Source organism: Triturus cristatus, chromosome 4_1 (assembly GCF_964204655.1).
Source record: "Triturus cristatus chromosome 4_1, aTriCri1.1, whole genome shotgun sequence".
Classification (NCBI taxonomy): Eukaryota; Metazoa; Chordata; class Amphibia; order Caudata; family Salamandridae; genus Triturus; species Triturus cristatus.
This window is the reverse complement of record NC_140585.1, coordinates 315,437,717-315,460,494: the sequence shown is the minus strand read 5'-3', so window position 1 is coordinate 315,460,494 and position 22,778 is coordinate 315,437,717. Positions and strand designations below refer to the sequence as shown.

General features: G+C 51.7%; 1 protein-coding gene across 11 annotated transcripts in view; it reads left to right on the top strand.

The window, feature by feature from the left end:
- The window catches only part of ERC1 (ELKS/RAB6-interacting/CAST family member 1), a 1,928,212-nt gene that overhangs the window by 489,934 nt on the left and 1,415,500 nt on the right, over positions 1-22,778 (top strand). The window lies entirely within an intron of this gene.

The following is a 22,778-nucleotide window of genomic DNA, read 5'->3' as shown; positions in this document are numbered from 1 at the left end:
CTTGGGAAGTGTTAGAGGGCCGAGAGGAGCGGCTGTGATTTGAAGGGCCAGTCTTGTTGTCAGGATCCCCTGAACCCTTGGTGGGGGGTGGGGGGGGGGAAGCTAGGAGGTAACCCTCCGTCTCCTACCGGTAAAGCGGGTTGAGTTGCAAGAAAAGCTTGACTGAGCCTGTCAAAGGCTTCTAAAGCCACCCCTGCCTCACTAGTACCTTTTGCAGGGGCCCCCGCTATATCGGTTAGCGTAGGGGCAGTTCCCAAGGTATTTGAGGGAGGAGTGTGGATCGTGCGTGGGCAGTGGAGTTAAATTAGCAAACACCTTTGCAATTTGGCGGGAGAGTCTCTCTTCTAAGGGGGTCATAGCCTCCTCTACTGTCCGGTAGATTGAGGCGTCCACCGCATCATAAAAATTGTCATCCCAGGGGAGGTCGGCCATAGGGTCCTCCACCCCCTGGCAATCATCCTCATAGTCCATAGTATTGCATTTGTTATTGGACTAGTGAGGGAAGGATGAATAGTGAAAGTCTGGGTGGCAGACTAGCAGCCCTCTTCCAAGTGGCCACTTATTGGGGGACTGGGTGGCAGTCCGTAAATATATGTATGTGAAGGGTTTCGCAAGAATCTTTATGGGTCCAAACCCTGGGACACTTGCCTAATGCTGGTCACAGTTATGAGGAATGCCGGCCTTGCTATGTGCCACTTGGGGCCAAAGTACAGACCCCAAAGGCGTAGGAACAGTGGTATTACTGTCTCTGCAGCTCACTATTTCCCCAGAGCTGCAGAGCGTGAGTGAAATCTGATCGGCCTGAATTTAAACTGTCACAGAGGCTTGATCACTACAGACCCGTCTGGGCGTCTTCCTCAGGCTGGCAGATAAAACGGGCACAGCGCGCTGAGTGAAATTCCTCGTTCCGCCTCCTGCTCCCTTTATTGGCAGGAGGTCAACTGTGCACCAGGACAGGGACGCGTAAGAGCAGCAATCGCTCTCGCATCCCGAAACTGCTAGAAAGAAAAGGGGAAAACCATTATTATTATTATTATTATTATTATGTGTTCTTATATAGCGCTCAACTTACCCTTGGGCATCTTGGCGCTTGCATTGGGAACCCGTCCTGGTTTTTCCCTGTGAGATAACCCATACTGGGCATCCCCAAGGTGAAAGCCAGGCATCCCGCCACGGGGGGGCCGTTGTGGAGATTAAGCAAGCTTGTTGCCCAGAGCTGCATAGTGTGAACTCGTGCTTAGAGTGGGCACCGAAGCGAGAATTATCGAGTCCGTGGACAATTGGGCTCCGGACCCTGCCGCGTCGGGAATTGAACCCTGGTCCCGGGTCTGACCTCTGCTTCAGGGTATGCCTCCTCTAACCAGTGAGCTACACTTCTCCACAATAGAGGCAGCAAACGTGACAGAGCCGCTAATTTATAAAATGGCAATTAACCCTAAGCGAAACGGAAAAACAAATGCAAGACAGGAAAAAGTGCAGACGAGGCAAAACGCCTCAGAGCGGCAGCGTTTTAGAAATCAGTAACGATATAAATAACCATCAATGAAAACTATAATAAGCGGAATATTATTGCATGCAAATTATACTTAAACCACAACATATAACAGAAAAGGGAATTAAGTACTTATCTTGGCTGCGCAGCAGCGAAGAAAACGGACAAGGGGCCAGTGAAGAAGGACCTTGTTGGACTTGTTGCACTCTGATTGGACATTCACTCTGTTCCTATTGGATGTTTTTTGTACTATATTTATCCCAAGGTTTCATGGGGAAAGTAGTTTTTGTCTCTAAAGTTGTGATTGCTGCTGTTGAATAAAAGTGAAGAAAGAAGGCATAATCCTCGCCTCTAGTCCTGACATAGAATTGTCTTTGCATGAGGTTCTCTCCCTTTCAAGTGTGCCTAAGAGTGACATGGCTCAAACAGACGTGTAAAAAAAAAAAAACAATTGTTTGCATTTAACATAAGGGTACAAACAGTGGCATTACTCACACAGTGTTGCATTACAAGTCAATCTTTCGTTATACAATGTAAGAAAGAAAAAACATTGCATCCAATTTCAGTTAAAGTGAGCAGTTCACCATTCGCTGAGTGATTTGTTCAGTGTGTTACAGCAATACGTTACATGTCTTTTTTTTTTTTTTTTGATAAACAAATTTTTTATTGTGTTTTGCGGCATAAAGAACAGTATCAAGAATGAGATACAGCAGTGCATTGAACAAGGCATCAGTAACTGCATTCGGATAAGCATCAATAAACCATTGCAAAGACCCTCCCACCCTCCCCCATCCTCCGTCCCCACCCCCTGCGTCCCCACCTTTCAAATCATGCCCCCCAGCCACTTCCCCCATATCTTGCGGAATTTTTTGGGGCAGCCCCGCGCAGCATACAACGACCGCTCCTGGGCCGCACACCAATCCACCCCTCTACTCCAGGTAGCCACTCTGGGCGGGTCCGGTTGTGACCATACTGCCGCTATGTCTCTCTTAGCCACCATAAGGGCAGTGGTGAGGAAGTACTTTTCGTTACGGGACCCGTCGATCCCGTCCATGATGCCCAGCAGGGCCATTCTAGGCTCATGGGGAACCTCCCAACCCAAGACCTCCGCTAGCTCAGTTTCAATCGCTGCCCAGTAATCGTCTAGACGGGAACAAGACCACACCATGTGGAAAAAATCTGCCGGAGCCACCCCACAACGGGTGCAGGAGGCGTCCACACGGAGGCCCGCCCGGTACAGGCGGTCCGGAGTCAGATAGGCGGTGTGGAGGTAGTAGATTTGGATGAGCCGCAGCCTAGCGGAGGTGGTAAGCGACCGAGGGCCCATAAGGGCGTCCCTCCAGTCCGCCTTGTCCAGGGGTCCCACCCAGGCCTCCCATCGCTGTTTGAGCCCGCTCCAGTCCACCGGGGAATTGTTAATCAGGGATTTGTAAATGCGGGATATACCCCCCTTTCCCAGATACCCCAGCATCACCTGAGCTTCAGGTGGGCTATGGGGAGGCAGTCTGGAGTCTAGAGGGACGTGAGCCCGGACCGCGTGGCGCAGTTGAAGGTAGCGGTAGAATTGGGAGGGCCGCAGCGAGAAGCGGGTCTGAAGCTCTTGGAAGGAACACATGTGGCTCCCACGCCATAAATCGCCCAGACAGGAGATACCAAGAAGATCCCACTGCCGAAAGCCCGCCAATCCCACCACCTCCCGCAGCCAGGTCCCGTGCCAAAGCGGAGTGAGTTGTGTGGACGTCCCCGACCATCTAGTGTGCCGCAGTGCCGCGCGCCACGCGAGGAAGGGAGCCCGCACGACGTCGGGGAGTGATAGGGGGACCGTTGTGCCATAGAGCATGTTTTGGATGGAGGAGAACCCAAGGCCTTGCACCTCGAGACGATAAGCCGGGTCGCCCCAGCCTCCCGAGAACCAGTCATGGATCACCAGTAACTGGGTGGCCAGATAATAAAGATATAGATTGGTCATGCTCAGGCCGCCATCATAGGAGGGGACCCTGCATCGATCCAAGGCCAGCCGAGGCCTACCGCCGCCCCAAAGGAATTTGGTCACCATTTTATCCAGGTCTCGGAACCACGGGCGCGGAAAAGGGCATGGAGTATTTTGTAGTATGTAAAGAAATTTGGGGAGGATCATCATCTTGTATAGAGCGACTCTCCCTAGCGGATTCAATGGGAGGGACTGCCACCGGAGCATGTCTGACCTGGTTTTGTTGACTACCGGAGCCACATTAAGGGCCCAGCATAGTTCCGGAAGGAGGGTGACCCAAATCCCCAGGTATTTAAAGGAGAGTCTCCGGAGGGGGATGTCCGACTGCCAGTCGAAACATTCCCGCGACGGGTGTAGCGGGACTAGGACGGATTTTTTGGGGTTCAGGTGAAGACCCGACGCTTGGCCAAATCGATGGAGGATCCGACGGACCCGGGGTCCCGAGGTCGCTGGGTCCGAGAGATAGAGGAGGACGTCGTCCGCGTATAGGGCGATCTTGTCGGGGGCCACATCTGGCCATTCCCATCCTCGAAGAACAGGATCCGCGCGAATCAGCACCGCCAGGGGTTCCATCGCCAGAGCGAAAAGGAGGGGCGAGAGCGGACAACCCTGGCGCGTCCCCCGGCCTATGGGAAACGGGCGAGAAAGTGCCCCATTGACCAACACACGGGCCCGCGGGTGCGCATAGAGGACCATTACCATGGCTCGGAACCGGGGACCGAAGCCCATACGCTCCAGGACCTCACCCAAGTACGCCCACCCCACGGAATCAAAGGCTTTTTCAAAGTCGACCAAGAGGAGGGCCAGATAGGGGGAAAGGCGGCCGCGGTGCGCCATCGCGAGGTGGAGGCGCCGTAGACAGTGTCTGGTCCCCCGCTCCGGCATAAAGCCACATTGGTCCGGATGGACCAGGGAGGCGAGCGATGGGCGTAACCGCTGTGCCAGGACCGTGGCATAGATTTTGAGTTCTGTGTTAATAAGGGATATCGGCCGGTAGTCGGAACAGGACCGCGAGGGAGGCTGTGTCTTGGGGAGTGCAACTATGGTTGCTGTATCCGTTTCGGGCCGGAACGAGCCCGTCTCCACCACGGCCGCAAAGAGGTCCCGAAGCCTCGGGGCCAGTGTCTCGCGGTAGTGAGCGTAATATTCCTGGGGGAACCCGTCGGGTCCCGGGGTCTTCCCGGGTGCCAGGCGGCCGATCGCCTCTTCAATCTCCTGCAGCTCTCAGAAATCTCAGGCTGCAGCCGCGCTAGTGTCGCCCCGTTTGTTCCCAGTAACTCATTCAGGGAGAGCGTGGACGGTCGGAGACGGTACAGCCGGGAGTAGTAGTCAGCGAATGCCTGGGCTATCGCCACTGAGACCGTGTGGACGCCACCTGCAGGGTCCGCGATGGCTGGAATGATCCTGCCCGCCCGGGGATAGGTCGCCAGGCGGTGGAGAAGAGTGCCGTTTTTGTCTCCCCAACCGTACACCCGGGCCACCGAGGAGCGCCATAGGATCTTCGCCGCTTCCAGGGAGTGCAGGCGAATCTCTTCCCGCAGGAAGGCCAAGCGACGAGACCGTGTGGCATCGTCTAAGTTTCCCAGACTACGCTCCAGTTCTAAGGCTTGGGCCTCACAGTCCGCGAGCTTCTGGGATTGAGCCCGTCGTTGACGTTGCAGGTGCCCTTTAGCGGCGCCCCGAACAGTCGCCTTGCCGGCCTCCCAGAGGACGGCGGGGGAGACGACAGAGCCCTCATTATGAGAGTAGTAGTCGACTATCTCGCCCCCGACCGCCCTCCGAAAAGCCTTGTCGTGAAGGAACCAAGCGTTCAGACGCCATATCGGACGGGCAGAGAGGGGGGGGGGACCGAGAGCGAGGAGCACCGGCGAGTGGTCCGAAAGGCCCCTCGGAAGAATGCGTGCGTCCCGCACCCCCGCGCAGTCGGTAGAGGGCACGAAGATGAGGTCGATCCGGGCGTGGGAGTGATGGGACGCCGACGTGTGGGTGTATTGGCGCGTCTGCGGGTGCCAGATCCTCCAGACATCGCAGAGGCCCTGGGATTCCGCCCAAGAGGAGAGTTGTTTTGCGCGGGCGACGCGGGTCGAAGAGACCGGACCCGTCGAGTCCATATGGGGCGAGTAGACAGCGTTAAAGTCCCCGCCGAGTATCAGGGCACCTGCAGGAAGTGTCGGGAGGATATCCGCTGCGTGGGAAAGGGCCGACGGCAGGAGGGACGGCGCCGCGTAGAGGGACATCAGGGTAAGGGGTCGGCCCTCCAGAGTGCCACACACTACCAGTAGCATACCCTGGGGGTCCAAAAGCACCCGAGTCAGGACAAAGGGAAAGGACTTGCGAAGCAATATGGCCACCCCCCGGGATCCCCGAGCAAAACCTGAGTGCCATACCCTGTCATAACCGTAACGGCCAAGGAAGGGGCAGTTGTTACCCAACAAGTGAGTCTCCTGGAGGAGGAGTACATCGATCTCTGCCCGTTGTGCATATTTGAGGACCGCCATGCGTTTGAAACGGTCCAGGAGGCCATTGACGTTCCAGGAAAGTATGCGCATGGCGGCCCTAGGGACAGGTGGGTCAGCCATAGTCAAGGACAGAAGAATGGGCCAGTGGAGGCGCGTCCGAGCAGGTTCCCAGAGAGGAAGGACAGCGGAGCGTCGGGTGAGAGAGCGGGATAGACAGTACATGATACCTTAGCACAACAGATAAGAGGGAGTCACCCCCCACCAACAAAATCTCCCCAACGAGGAAGAAGCAACCCCAAACCAACCCCAACCCCCCACCCCCCGCCCTATACTTCAAAAACGGAAGCATCTGTCGCCCGAACCAAATGGAAGAACCACCAAACTAAAACGCTTGGGCTTGAGCGCTAGTGGACCCCTGATACATCAAAAGTCAAGCCTGATTTACCTGCCCTGGCCTAGAGCAACACTGACAGCGGGACGTTCCACCCCCGCCCAGGCATCTCCCACCCCCCCCACCCCAAAGGTAAGCAAAGAAAGTCAAATGGTAGGGCTGCGAGAGAGGTCCGAAGTGTCCACCAACTCGACCGGGTGGGTTGCAGGGCCTGTAAGCCGAGGTGACGCGGCCCGCTGCCCATCCGCCACGGGACTGGTGTGTGCGGCTGAGGAGGCCGATGAGGTTCTCGATCTCTGGCTTGGCCGGCCCCCAGAGCGCGTGGTGATCGCCTCCCCCGTTGTGCGCTCCCGGGGCAATGTCCGATGCCGCCGACGGGTCTTCGATGTCCGGGGTCTCCCCCGTCTCCCCCGTGGACCCAGAGGCGATCCGCGCCCAGAGCGCTGCAAGGGGTGCTCCTCCGCCAACCAGGTCCAGGCCGCCCGCGGTGTATCGAAGAAGAGAGTCTTTTGCTGGAAGACGACCCGGAGGCGGGCTGGGAATTGGAGCTGGTATTGGAGTCCCAGGGAGCGCAGTTTTTGTTTCACTTCAGTGTAGGAGCGGCGCAGCTCCTGGACTTCGCGGGTGTAGTCCGGGAAGACCATGATTTTGTGGTTCTGATAGTGGAGGGCATCCATGCGCCGGGCTTCACGGAGAATGGCATCTCGGTCACGGAAGTTCAAGAGCTTGAGGATGAACGGCCGGGGTGGAGCCCCTGGGGGCCTGGGGGCCAGGGAGCGGTGGGCTCTCTCCACCACGAACGAAGCCGACAGGCTGTCCGCCGGCATCCAGGATCGGAACCAGCGCTCCATGAAGTCGTCCGCCCGGCCCGATTCAACTCCCTCCGGGAAACCCACCAAGCGCAGGTTGCTGCGTCGGGCGCGATTTTCTGCATCCTCGACCCGGCGGTGCAACTCCTTAGAGTGGGTGGTCAGCTCCCGAACCTGATCTTGCAGATGACGGATGTCGTCCTCGGCCGTGGATATCCGGGACTCGGCTTCCGAAATGCGGGCGGTGGCGTTCCGCAGATCTTGCCGGAGAAGAGCGACGTCCACTTTGACCTCACCCACCATGCCCTCGAGCGAGGCGCGGGACGAGTTGATGGCCTGCAGGATGGCAGCCAGGTCTGCAGCAGGGGCCGGGGCCTGTTCGCCCGTGGGGCCGGGCCCCTTGTCGGAGGTTGTGAATTTGTCCATCCTGGTTTGGGTGGCCCCGGACGCCGGCTTGGCGGCTCTGTCCTTACCCATTTCTGGGCCGTCCGTCAGCGAAGGAGGGCAACTAGCCGGTGACACACCCGCGGGACGGCAACGGGCAGCCGGGCTGCCGCGGGACCAACAGGAGGCCCGTCCGGGAGGACCACCGGCCGGGAACGGCTTGGGAGCACCAGCCTCAGCGGTCAAGCCCCGCCGGGCATCTCAGCAAAGCGGGGTCCAGCAATGTAGGTCTCAGTTCCAGGCCCCTGGCCGCCGCTCGGGGGCCCCCCAGCCGGCCGCCGCAGGGCCGCAACCTCCGGCGCAGCCCAGGTCTCCAAGGGAACAATTAGCCGGATCTCCCCTCAGTCCCCAGGAGGGGCAAGGTGTCACTCGTCAGGGTCCGCAGCCGGGAGTCCAAGCGATGGAGGGGGGGGGGAAGAGGAGGGGGGGACAGCACGTACACCCCCTCCGGCCGCCGGTATGCGGCCCGAATCAGCGAGGGCCCCCCGCACCCGGAGTCCGCAGCCGGTCTGGGGTCGATGGAGCCGGTTCCGCGCCGCCACCAGGAGGAGAGGGGAGGGAGAAGGGGGGGGAGCCAGGGGCCCGGGCCCCCCGGCCGCCGACACACGGCCCGATGGGGGGGGGGCTCCCCCGGACAGCCAACCCCGCAGTTGCCCCGATGAAGCGGTCGCGGCCAGCCCCACTCACCGCCTGATTCGCCGCTCTGCGCCACGCGGGGGGGTCCGATCCAGCACCCCCGGGGCTCCGGACGGCGTCAGCGAAGCAGGGCAACACCGGGCCAGTGCCAGCAGCACCCGCGGCAGCCCCGCGGCCACCGCGTCCCTCAGTCCAGCAGTTTCAGGCCTGCACCCCTCGTGGGCGCCGCGGGCTAAATTTCTTCAGCGTGGCCGCGCCGCGGTTCCACAGCCGCCACTGCACGCCGTCGGTCTGGCTCCGCGACGGCTAGGGAGGCTCCCAGAGCCCGTAGCGCCCCAAGATTCGGTGCGGGGCGGCAGGGCAGCTTCGCGGACCCCCGCACTCCGAGGGAGCCGGCCAGGGCAGTCCAGGAGAGGAGTAAGCCGGATTTGCGGGGACCGATGCCGGGAGCCTTAGTGAAAGGCGGCCATGCCGGTCAGGCGCCACCTAGCGCTCCTACATGTCTTTTTTAGTGATACATCCCTGTGTGTGGAATAGCAGGTAGAACTTGGAGTTGCATTTAGACCAAACAATCCATTCCTAATCCGCAGTTGAACATGGGTCTGTCTGGCTAGTGATGACCACAGTCTATATTTCAGTTAAGTCCACTAAGCTCAGCCAGCTCACAAATGGGTCCCATATGTCCCTGGGGCAGGAGCGCGCCGGCATCCGCTCCCAATATTCCGTCAATTGAGTTTTACAGTAAACCACCTCCCGATCCCAATCCTTTCGCCTGTCTCTTAGCTAGCAATACTAAAATGGCCGGGAGTTTGCGCAGCTTCGGTGGTATGTGGGACACAACACCCAGTAGTGCCACTAAAGGCGTACTGGGCAGCGTTTGACCCGTGATAGTACCAATATAGTGTAGTATTTTAGTACAGTAAGCTGCAATGTGCCTACACTGCCATGATAAATGTATGACTGATGTCTGTGGTGCCCCACATTTCCAACAGTGGTCATCGGCGCACAATCCCATCTTGTGTAGTTGCACGGGGGTCCTGTATCGTCGGTGTATGTATGTAAAGTGTATTAGCCGGCGCCGATAGTTTGAGGATAGTTGTTTTAGCTGCCTGCAGCTGAAATACCATTGCTCCTCCGTAAGGTTTTCGCCCAGGTCCGTCTCCCACGCTGTGCGAGATGACGGGATCGTAATTGGGTGATCTCGCTGTGTGATAGTGTAGAGTCGTGTTATCAGTTTGCGGCCTGATTCTACAGTGAGTATGTTTTCTAACGTGGACAGCTGCGGGGGTGGCTCGGGAAATGAGGCCACTCGTACCTGATAATAGAGCAGCATGTCTAGTGCCGATGGAGGCGTGGGCCCGCTCATCTGTTATAGTGTAAGGAAGGTATCCCCGGGATATAGGTCCTGGCCGGTTATTAAAGTGGGCAGCTGGGCACGTTCAAGCATCTTGTGGTCCATTAGTGGTGAGATCAATGAGTTATCCGCCAAGGGCATGGAGGGAGCATATAATACGGGTATATTGGCACGCTTGCAGAGCCCTCCCCATGCCCACTGTACCGCCTCCACGGGGTCCACCTCATTGCGTAGGCACTTGAAGGGTTTGTAGATGGCAGTTTTTAGCGGAATGGGGGCAGCTCGGTCAAGTTAGATCGCAACGTTGGGCTGGAAGGGGGTAGGGTGCATCCAAAAGTGGGGTAGGGTGCATCCAAAAGTGCAGAAACTGTGCCTGCGCACAGTAGGAGTAGAGAACAAAATCTGGGGCTGCCAGTCCACCCTGCGCCTGCGGCAGAGTGAGTATCTCCCAGGCTATCTTCGGTTGTCTTCCCACCCAGATCAGTTCTATCATTAAAGAACGGATTTTCCTAAAAAAGTGTGCCATGAGGGGGAATTGGAACATTTACAAATAGGTACAATAGCTTGGGCAGGATGACCATTTTAACCACTGCTATGCGGCCCATTAAAGACAGAGGGAGGTTCTTCCACCGCTTCACTCTGTCCTCTATCCAGTTAGTTACTGTACCATAGTTGCACGTCCAGATTTCTTGTAAGACGTTTCCCAAATGCCCAGATATCGCGTCGGCCCACTTGCCCAGCCTATGGGGTATTCCGTTTCAAAGGGTTGTGTCCCAGATGTCAGCGGTATGATTACAGATTTACCCCAATTGTCAGGCCCCCGTAACGCACCACCTCGTTTGTCATAGGAGCGAAATTATCTTTTGGGTTTACCATGTATAGGGTGATATAATCTGCGTACATTGACACTGTGAGTGCACGTGTGGGGAATCCGATACCCTTATCTGTGTGGGGAATCCAATCCCCTCATCTGTGTGGTGTTGTCTGATTCTGGCCGCCAGCGGCTCAGTGGCTATTGCAAATAGTAGTGGTGACAACAGGCATCCCTGCCGTGTGCCTCTTGTAATTGATATTGGGTCAGATACCAGGCCGTTCACCCTTAACCGCGCCGTTGGTCTGGTATAAAGAAGTTATATCTGTTTAAGCGGGCTCATGCCAAGGCGATGGAGGAGCGGGAACAAGAAACCCTACTCCAAGGAATTGAATGACTTTGTGGCATCCAGTTACGCCACCACGGCAGGTACATGAGGGGCAAGATAGTGAATTAGCGCAAAGAGCGTTCTGAGGTTGTGGGGTTCTGAGGTTGTGGGAAGTGGAACGCCCCGGTATAAAACTGGATTGGTCCGGTCAGACTATCAGCGGTAGCAGCGGCTGTAGTCAGGTCGCCAAAAGCTTAGCGAAGATCTGCGTGTCCAGGTTGATAAGAGAGAGTGGCCTATATGAATCGCATACTGTAGGGTTTTTATCAGGCTTTAATATGGTTGTAATGAGTGCCTCTCGCATGGAGTCCGGCAATATGCCCATCTCCGTGTCTTCGGTGTAGACCGGTAAAAGTTGCGGCGCCAGGAGATCAACGTATTCTCTATAAAACTTGGCCGTTAGGCCATCGGCACCAAGTGTTTTTCCGCTGGCAGACTACCTATGGCACTCCTCACATCTTCGACAGTGAAGGGGAAGTCCATGTATTCCCGGTGAACTCTACCAAATCATAATGGCTCCACCGAGTCGAAATATTCTTGCAAAACCTCAGCTGACGGGTGGGATCTGGAGGTATACAGTTTTTATAGAAGTCTGTCATCGTGTCTAAGATGTCGGGTGGAGTGTGCACTATTGAGCCATCCGAAGCGGTGAGCTCAGTAATGAAGGTGGAACCTCTAGGGTTCCGGAGTATGTTCGCCAGTGTCCGCCCTGGTCTGTCCCCTTCCCCGTAGCAGCGCGCCTTAGTATGTTTGTGTAAGAATTTTGTGTCCCTGTCTGCCTCTTCTTGGTAGTCCGTGAGCTTTGCTCTGATGTCCGCTAGGAGCGTGGGAGCAGGGGTGTGAGAGAACTGTGCTTCTAAGGTTTTTAGCTCTGCTTCCAATCTGTGTAGGCTCCTCGTATGTCTCGAAGCACCCCTGATTGGCCCGCTATTCAGTGCCCTCGTATCAACACCTTGAACGCCTCCCATAGAGTTCCCATGGTATCTAGCAACCCCCGTGTTTTGCTCAAAATATTCTGTAATCTGCGTTTGGAGGGTCTATCTGAAGGCTGTATGCTATAGTGCATTAGGCGGGAGCCACCACGTAAATGGTCGTATATGAGATTTTGGGATCGCCAGAGTCCGTGTCACTGGAGCGTGGTCTCATAGGGTGCGTGCCTGGTGTTCTGCTTCTATTACCCATGTGTGTAGATCTTTAGTTGTGAGCCAAAAGTACAATCTGGACCATGCCTGATGTTGGTGTGTTAAGCACATACCCTCTTTGCGCAGGGTGTAGCGCGCGCCACGAGTCCACTATATCCTGTCATTGCTATGGCTCTGGGGTGATGTGAGCCGGAAGCTCCCTCCCTGTCCTCAGATAGCGACATTACAGCGTTGAAGTCACCTCTCCAAAGTAGTGCTGCGTTGCCCAGTGACTGAATCTTGTGCCAGAGTAGTTGGAAAAAGAGGGGGTCGTCTATGTTAGGTCGGTAAACATTCGCTATGACGACCTGCCGACTGTATAGCGATCCCTTAAGTATTATATATCTACCCTCTGGTCACATAATGCAGTGTGTGTCTGCCACGGTATACCTTTCCTAATCAGTATGGCCACCCCACAAGTTGGAAAAGCTGGATGTGTGGACTTCTCCCCATCTATTGTTAGCCAATTTTCTTCGGGCATCGTCTTTCAGATGCGTCTCCTGTAGGAGACCTGTATCAGACGTGTGTCTAGTGAGATATGCCTTTACGGTGGTCATTAAGACCACGGACGTTCCAAGTGGTACATGTTAGCTAGACATTAAGAGGCAGGGAGCTTAGGCGCTATAAATGTCCCGGGATCCCAGTGTCTGGGCGGCAGGGCCCTGGTGTCCGCACTTGTTGTGTCCTGTAACACATAACTGCGATGTATCTATGGTGTACTGAACTTGACAACAAAGAACTTGAACTTTCCCTACCCGGATACCAACCCCCAAACAGGTTGTGCAATTCCCAAAGCCTCCGGCCCCCCGACCCCCCCCCTCCCTCTGCAAGTGTTAACCTAGGTGAAGGTCGGTCTGTGGGAATCAACCCGTGGGGGCGTGGGGTTGCCGGCGTATTGCCCTGTCCTTATAGTGACAGGGTGGCCGAGCATTAAACCTACTCAATCCAACTTTGTACATTTAATCAAACCTGGAACTTCAGATACTGTGTAGTGCTGGGAGCGTCCTCTCAGTGGATGACAGTTCGCGTGACTACCACTATTTAGTCATTGTCACTTAGTTGACTGCCAGACGCTCTCGCCGCTGCAGCATCCATTCCGTGTTGCTGTTTTGCCGCTTGCTTGGTAAACTTTAGTGCTGCGCTGGCTTCAGTAAAAATCTTTGGTTTTCCCCCTGTGTGCACCCTGAGCTTCGCCGGGTATAGCATTGCATATCTGGTGCAAGCTTTTTGGAACAGTTTCTTTGTCGGGACAAATTCACGCCGCGCTTCTAGTACTGCTTGTGTAAAATCAAGGTAATAACGTTTCATTTTACCCCGATGTCTCAGGTCGCCTTTCTCTCGGCCAGCCTCAGTACGGTGTCTCTGTCCCTGTAGTTGAGTAAACGAGCTAGGATTGTTCTAGGTTGTGCACCAGGGGAGGGTCTGGGGCCCAGCGTTCTATGCGCTCTCTCCACCAGAAACATCGGCGCCAAGTCGGGACCAAACAGATCTCTCAAGAGTCCCTCCACGAATTGTTCCATGTTAATGATGTTGGTTGACATGGGGATGCCCGTTATTCGGATGTTATTTCTCTGTGACGTCGCCTCCAGGTCTTCATTGCGTGCCTTGATTCCATCTAGCACTTTGTCCATCCGGAGTAGTTGCTTGTGTGTCTCAACTTGCCGTCATCTGAGTCTGAGACTCTAGTTTTCAGGGTATCAATTCTCGCTTCCTGTTTATCCACCTTTTGTGTGACATGATCCAATCTCGGCGCCAGGGAGTCTAGTTTGGCATCTATTGCTCTTAGGCTGACCTTCACCTCCCGGAACATGCTTTTTATGTCTTCGTCCTGTTCCGGATCCATCTGTGTTTCTGGCACCACCGTTATTGGGGTTAAGTCGGTATCCAGTAGCTTGGGAGAGCGTTTCTCAAAATTAATTCTGGCTTGTTTATTATCCGGTGGCTTTCTTCCAGTATTGTCTGTCTATGGTGGGTACGACCGCAGGGCCCCGCTCCGCCAGCTCGTCCGCACTTAGCGCAGTCTAGTGGGATTTCCTCTCTTCTCTGAGTGTAGGTGCCTGTTCCGTTGGGCTATCACTTTTGTGACAGGTGGGTTGCGTTGCCGCTGTGGTGTGGAGTAGTGCGCAGCGCTGCAGTGGTGAGCGCTTTGTGTTTGCACAGGTAGCTGCTGTCGCAATGTTTCCTTCTTTATAGGCTCACACAGTCTACTGAGGACTGCAGTTTCTATACAGGAGACTTCCACGCGAGGAGATAATAGCGCCCCTTCTCCCGCCCTGTGTGTCTCTGCTGGTGCACCTTGTCGGCCGTTGTGGTTGAGGTACAGATTGGCCCAATGTCTTTCCCGCAATGACAGTGCAGTGCTTGTGGAGGATCTTCATCGCTGTCTATTACTGCCTATGGAGGGCAGATCGCGCAGCTTGGGGAACCGCACCGGCAGGTAACGTGGTGTCGAGATTCCGCCTCGGCGGGCAGTGAAGGTCTCTGGGCCTACGTAGCGTGTCTGCCGCGGGCTGACCTAAGGTTTCCTTTTTTGTCACTCGTGGCCTAGCGACGCGGTTTTACACTAATGTGGCTAATGCCCAGTCACTGCTGTGGGTAATAGTTTCCTCTTCGCATGTGTGTGCGCTACTTTCTCCGTGGTTGACTGTTCTCCAGGCGGCGCAGCACTTACCTCACGGCCTGTATTGGCAGCCACTTCCGCTCGCGGCTAGTGCTTCTAATTATGGGGGATTGCCTGCGGCCGCTCTATGGATCTCCTGAAGCCTCACAGGGCTCGCAATCTTGCTCCCAATGGATTCTCTTGCGCTCCGGTCGCCTGTAGTCTGCAGTTGGCAGGAGAGGGGTGCGAGAGGGAGCGGTGTCTCATGGCTCAGTCTTCCCTCTTCCTCGGCGCCTCAGGCCGCCATCAGTCTCCTAGCGATCTCCGGTCCGCACGGGTGGGCCGCGCCTCCGCATCCCGCTCATCTGACCACACGCCACTGGATTTGCTGCATTTGGTTTACCGATCTCCGCCCTTCGTCACAGTCTGTGTCGGCCAGCCGCTCAGTATATCTAGCTCCGGATGCCAATCCGTCACAAAGAATAGAAAACCTCACTGTTCCGCCGTTACTCAGCCGGCGCCATTTTCGGTTTTGCAGTCGAGGGCTGGCGCGGCAGGTCTGCAGCCGTTTTTGTGAGCAGATCGCAGTCTGCCGCCCCCGATTTTTACAATATGTGTTCTTCTCGCGTTCCGACATCTCTGCTGGTATTTTTATCGTTGGACACGTAGTTAAGCGCCGGATAATTAGAGGATTGTGTACTGGGCCGGCAGAGGCACGCTAGCGAACAGCCATCTTGCAGCTCGGCTCGGCCATGCCCCACAACCAGACCTTTTTAGCAGGATTTGTCACTGTAGTGTAAAAAAGATGCATGCATCTCTCACCCTGCATATTGTGTTGAGCTCAGAGGAGTCATATGTACCCATTCAGGTCAGCCCATCGTTTGCTCCTGGTGGCATTTCACACCCTGTTCACACCTATTCAAGGCTAAATACAGAATGAGACGCTAATGCTAGGTATAGGATTCCTTATTCTTTATTAAAAATCCGACTTCATCATAGAAATTGATTTTTAATAACTAATGTATGTAATAAATAATGGTTTCATTATTTTTCTATCTTTTCCAATTCCTGAGAAACAGTAATATTATGTGTATCTGTACTGTGGCTTTCTACATAAGACAGCTAGGCCTGCTACAGTGAAAATTCAGATTTTCCACAGCCTGGGTGGGTAGAAAATCATGATTTTATTAAAGACATGGAGGCTGATATTATGCATGTCTCTTTAATTGCCAACTCACAGCAGCAACACCAAACAATGTAAAGAATTTAGAACATCTGTTTAACATTCCAATGTCCACAAAATCCTGTGAGATGCAGCCATATTCCTTTTTAACACTGCGAACATTTTCATAAATTAGATTCATGTCAAAAAACTCTTAACAAAAGGGATAAACTCCAAAGACCCAAAGAGCATTCTCCAATATAGATCTCTTCTTGATGTCTCTACCTGAAACAGTCAAGAACAAAAGATTAATGGGTGGGAACCACAGGGAGGGATAATATCGGCCTCTGTGTCTTTAATAAAATCATGATTTCCTACCCACTCAGGCTGTGGAAAATATGAATTTTATGGCAAGGCACGGAGGCCAATATTATGCATGTTCAAAGACTTGCCATAATATTCCCTACTGGACAACCCACAGGCTTAAAGTAAAACTTCTTAAACACAGTCATAAGACCAATCAGCCACAGTTAAGATGGCTGATAAACCACCATCCATGATGAAAATCTTAGAAGCCATTGCCCCTCTTACAGAGTGTGCGCCAAACTTATTTAAGTTGATCCCTGCTCTATGCATGACCTCCATGACCCAACGAGCCAAGGAAGGAGCGGACACTGCCTTATGTGGAGGCCTGAAAGAAATAACCAACTGTGTTTCAGCACTGTTTCTTAGAAATTCAGTCCTCCTTTTATACTCCCATATACATCTCACAACACAAAGTTTCCTAGTCATCAAAACTCGGGTAGAAAATCGTTCTAGACATAGTCTTAGTTCTTTTGGAGATAGAGAAGCAAACACACTCTGGGACAAAGCGATGCCCTGTGTAGTCTCTAAAGCCCTAACATCTGAAACTCTCCTGAAGGAAATCAGACACACCAACATAACTAGTTTCAAAGAAAGATCTCTGAGACTTAGAAACTTGTTTTCACTCCAACTCATCAATTCCCTCAAGACAACATCCACATCCCAAAGGGAAGAATACTTCGCCCCAGGTGCAGCCTTAATTCTAACGCTTCTCAAGAGACTCTTGACTACATCATGTTGTCCGACAGGGACGCTATCCAGTAAGTCATGACCTGCAGAAAAAGCTGATCTTCCAATATTAACAGAACTATAGGATTTCCCGTCATGGAAAACCTCTGATAAGTAGTTAACTACCTCAACTAAAGGAGCTGATACCGGTTCCAAACTCCTCAAAGTACACCAACGAACCCATTTCCCCCAAGCCAACCTGTAGGCCTTTGAGGTCCCTGGTGCCCATGACTCTTTAATGAGCTTTGATGCTTCCATAGATAAGCCTGACATTTGCCAGGCTCCCCCGAAATCAACCAAGCCATTAGCTTTAAATGACCCTGAAGAACCAACTCGTGGAAACCTCCTGAAGCGTTGGTTAGCAAATAAGGCAAATCCGGAAGAAGTACCGGGTCGGCAGTCAACATTTCCATAACATCTGGGTACCAAACTTGAGATGTCCAGAATGGGGTTATTAGAACTATCTCTGCCCTGCCTTTCCTCACCTTTAACAGGACCCTCTGAATCAGAGCAAAAGGGGGGAATGCATAGCAACGAGACTTGTTCCAAATGTGCATCAAGGCGTCCACCGCCTCTGCAGCTGGGTCCGGCCTCCAACTGTAAAATCTGAGAACCTGTGCATTCACGCGATTTGCAAAATGATCCAGTGCAAAAGGACGCCATATTTTGTTCAAAGATCAGAACATTACTCTGTTTAGCCTCCAATCGCTGAAGTCCTTCAGTTGCCGTGAGTTCCAATCCGCAATGGAATTGATCACCCCCGGTAAGTACTGAGCGAGAAGCATAATGTTTCTGCTCAGACAAAAATGCCAAAATTCTCTTGCCAAATCCGCTAAGGCCTTCGAAAGAGGAACCCCTAGTTTGTTTACATATCTTACTGCAGAAATGTTGTCCATCTTTAAGAGAACACAACATTTGACTTGATCCTTCGCGAAGCTCTTCACCGCAAAGGAACCTGCCAGCAACTCCAAGTAGTTGATATGCATTCTGCTCTCTTCCCCTGTCCATTTTCCCCCAGTAGTCAATGAGCCACACCTGGCTCCCCAGCCCTGAAGGCTGGCGTCTGATTCTATAATCATATCGGTGCTCGGGCCAAAGATTGCCCTTCCATTCCATGCCACGAGATTTTCTAACCACCAAGCTAGCTCCTCTTGTGCCTCTGAATCTATCAGGACTCTCTGAGAGTAGCTCACCCCTTTGTTCAGGTACATAGTCCTCATTCTCTGCAATGCACGGTAGTGAAGGGGAGCCGGGACAAACCGCTTGGATAGAAGCTGTAAGAAGACCTATAACTCTCGCTACCTGCCTCTAGGGTACCCAATCGCTTGCTAACAACTTTCGGACCTCTCTGCGAATCTTCCTGACTTTCTCCATCGGTAACTTCAAGACACTATCCAAGGTCGAGATCTGAAAACCCAGAAACAGTCTCCTGACTGGGGACCAAACAAGACGTCTTCCTGTTAATTAAGAAGCCCAAATCCTCTATAACCCTGACTGCTAAGGTAGTGTGTTCCTGAGCTTGTTCCTTGCTTTCTGACAATATAAGAATGTCGTCCAAATAAGTGATCAACCTTATCCCCCTTGACCGTAGCCAGGCTGCTATGGGACACATCACTTTTGTGAAGCACCATGGGGTAGAAGTCAAATCAAAGGGGAGACTCTTGAACCTACACATGGTCACTTTCCATAGAAACCATAGATCTCTTTGATGTACACAAACAGGAATAGTCAAATAAGCATCTTTCAGGTCCAGGTGAGTCAACCAATCTCCTTTCCCCAAAACATCTGTCCACATGTGAATGCCTTCCACCTTGAAATGGTTGTATTCCACCCATTCGTTCAGATCCTTCAGATTTATGACCGGCCTCATAGATTTGTCTTTTTTCTCTACCAAGAAGATTGCTTACAAAACCAACGGGTGAAGTCTCTGCCTTCTCTATGGCACCTTTGTTTTCTAACTCTGAAACCTCCTGACTTACCAAATCCTCTTGTTCCTTGCCAAATCTTAGAAGAGGAGGTCTCCTTACCCGAGTAGGATTTGCGACAAAATCTATTTGATAACCCACAACCGTCTACAGGACCCAAGGATCTGGGGTGATTTCCTTCCATCTGTCTAAAAATAGTGCAAGCCAGCCACCCACTTTTACTTGAGTAATAAAGGGTCTTTTGGCAAACATACCTTGGAATCTGGTTCTACTTTCACCTCTAAAGCGACCTCTTCCTCCAATCTGTCTCTGAGGGTGGAATCCAGGAGAATAGGACCCTGTCTGAAAGCGTCCAGACCGGAAACCACCTCTCGAGAAGGAGCCTCTAGAAATACCAATTCCGCGGCCGGGGAATCGGCCCCGCATTCTCCCGGCCGTACCACAAACTCGCCTAATGTCTCTTTGGACCTTTTGAATAGAATTAAAAGCCCCAGCATACTTGGCCATTTCTTTTACGAATTCCTCTCCAAAGAGTAAACCATTGGCTGAATGGCCCGACTCTTTACCAGCAAGCTCCGCCAACTTGGGGTCTATTTTCATTAAAAGACTCTCCTCTCAGTACAGAGGGAAGCGTTGGCGTTACCCAACAAGCAGACGGACTCATTGGCGTAATTCTTAAGTATTAACCACGCTTTCTTGAGCGTATGCATTCTCACAAAGATCAAAAATCTTGGTTAGCGGACCAAACGCGTCAAGGAGCCGGTCTTGGCACCCCTTGAGTCCTTTGTCAATGCCCCTTCTAGGGTCCCTGCCCATTTTATTTAGGAAAGTAAGCATTTTAGCGTCCAGTTCTGGGGTGAACGCAACCTTGTTAGCTAGGGATGGTCTAGGACACTCTGACTCAGCAGTGTCCTCACTTCCTTAGGCATCTCTTTTCTAATCCACTATTCTACGTATTGAGCAACATGTTTAGCCAGCACCCATTGTGGAGAGAGGGGGTGCTGGATGGTGTTAGGATCAAACATGAGCTTGCCGAAGGGATCCGTTACTTGGCCCAACAAATCAACAACCTTTTCTTTTTTAACCTTTTTGCTAGGAACATCATCCTCATCCGAGGACCCAAAATCAGAGGAGCAGGAAATTACAATATACCCACTGCTGGAGGATTCGTTGCAGACAATGGCTCTGCGATCGCCTTTATTGGCCTTTATAGCCTCTTTTATTGACTCTTTTTGAGTTTTGTTCCTAATGCCTTTCATTATAAAGGCCCCTTTGCTTTTACCTTCCTTTTCTGAGGACAAAGGTTTCCTCTTGTGCGCGACCTTTTTGCCCAAACCGCTAGGGGTGGGTTCATCCAAAACCTCCTTCACAGACCAGAACTGTTCCTCAGCAGGAATGGCTTTAGAGAACTTGTTCTCTATTTTATTCACACAGTCATCCAGTTTCTTCCCAATCTGTGATGCTAGTATGGACATTGCCTTATCAACACATTCCTTAACTTTTAATTCAAAAGAATTACCATTTCCATTGTTATTTTCCATGTTGACAGATTTACTTAACAGGACAAATCTCCTCAAGGTCAAAAACCTGGTAAATACCAAAGCACACCACTCTATTCAATTCTAAGGATGAAAAACCCACAGAATTTAACACTAAAATATAAGTAAAAAACGCTCACTTCCCTCTTGAACTCTAGATGACAGTTGTACTGAGAAGAGTCGGAGTCTGACAGGAAAACAGACTTCTGCCTCTTTTGCGTGTCCGAAAGATGGCTGCTACAAATCCATAAGCAAAGCAAAATGTCCGCTGTATTAAAAGATGTAGTTACGGTGGTCTAAAGGGGTCAAAGCTCAGCCCCTGCCGAGAAAAACTAGTAGAAGGTAATCGTTTCGCATTTATATCTCACATTTAACATAAAAAAACTTGTTAGATTGTGGGTCATGTGCAAACATGCGTTGATCTATAATGTGCCTGAACGTGAGGAGATGTGTGTGAGGAGTGTTGCTTCTCAGACGCGCTCGAGTTGCTTGATTTAACTGCGCGGTGGGAAGGCGTGTAAACCACGCGCGCGAGCCAACTCGAGTCATGGCGAAACGTGAGGAGACGCGTGTGGGGAGCGTTGCTTCTCACACACACTCGAGCCACTTGGTTTAACTGCACGGTGGGAGACATCTCTTAGAACAAGAAACGCTAAGGGAAAAGGCATTACCAGACGGGCATAGGAAGCGGTTAAGATTACCGCGTGCATCTGAATCACTTGAGCGCAAGCAGCGAGCAACGGTCACGCTGGTGCTCAGACGGATTGGATTATAAATTAAGCGAAAAGGGGAACAAAGGTGGAAAAAAAAAAGGGGGTAAAATCATGTTGAGGATACCAAGATTATATGACAGGGTAAATATATAAGGTGAAAAGCACACCAGAAGAGTGTAAAGGAAGTTAAATAAGCATTTGGAAAGATAACAAAACATACATTAAGGATAGATAAGTTATATTTTCACCCATATACATCATCAAAATGAATGATTTCACTCAGGTTTCATCAAAATGAATTCTTTCACTCAGGTTAAGATAAAACATTCCCATAGATATATTTAAAGTTAGATCGAAAAGAGCGAACTTATCTGGGCTGTGAGCAGCAGCAAAGAAGGAATATGGCTGCCTCTCACAGGATTTTGTGGACATTGGAATGTTAAACAGGTGTTCTAAATTCTTTACATTGTTTGGTGTTGCTGCTGTGAGTTGGCAATTAAAGAAACCTGCATAATATTGGCCTCCGTGCCTTGCCATAAAATTGCTTTTAGGGCCTTGTCCCTGGACATGGCAGCATTTTTCTCCATGTCCCCCTTTTAAGTACTACACACGCTACCTTGTGGGCTACAATACTTACATAGGAGCGATTTACTAATATCTTAAAGGTTGGGTTTAACCAGTCAAAACAGGTTATTTTAACAAGTATCATTGCTGGTTTTGCACTACAGCAGTCCGGTGTATTTCTGCACCATATACCAAGACCTTAGAGAAAAGCTGAATACTCCAATCTGGGATTAGGCAATTTCTCCATGTTTTAGGTGCCAGAGCATGTACACTGTGCCCCAGTGTGCAGAGTGTAAACGTTCGCAATAAAATAGGGTAAAAAAAAGGCGAAACATCGTGGGTGACCACACAGAAAATGCAGATTTCCTACATGCACATATAGAAAAACTCCCTAACCTCCTTGTGTGCGCTTGATAGCAACTTTGCCCCTACCTTCACCAGGGATCTGTTATTGCTTACCCACAACAGCAGATCTGAAATTCAGATCATTGGTAAGTTTTTTCTGACACTGAGTATCTTTGCCCCAACTCTGGTGACCAATATTCTGCCATGCTAGACAGAATTGCTTGGGTTATTTCCGGTTTGTTGAGGTTTTTAAACCTAGTCTGGGATATATTGGTGCATGGGTGCACTATTTTTTTCAGATCTTGCTGCATACTACGCAGACTCCAGGCATTTAGCACCTAAGTTTATATATTTTATAATCCTGGATACTGATGCTTATAACCGTTTTGTTGATTTCATTTATAATCTGATTCTTGGCCTCATGTATTTTTGGATACGCCCCTGGTCATTTTGACCACACCTTGTTGGTAAGACTTCAACCACACCTTAAGTGAAGATTTATCCTTGTATGCTTTTACACACCTTTCTCATTCTATTTAAAGTTACGACTGAAGACCTGCTTATAGCGACGTAGGTGAACGTATATAGGAATTATGCAGAGGCAAAAGTATGTGGACTGTGATTCAATACCACCCGAAAAACTGACAAGACCTTTTTTTGTTGTAAAAAATGGTCACCTAACATGTTCATTACATATTTCATAATCACACGACGTAAGTCATTGATGTAATTAGCAGGCTGCCATGCCATGATCTCTTGATTGTCTTAAATTGACACTTTAGTGGTGTCTTCTTAACATCGAGTAGTTCTCAACCTACCCTCGAAGCTCAGTTCCTTGGTTTCGCTCCTTTAGGTCCTCCATCCTCCCAGCCTCTTTCCAAGTTG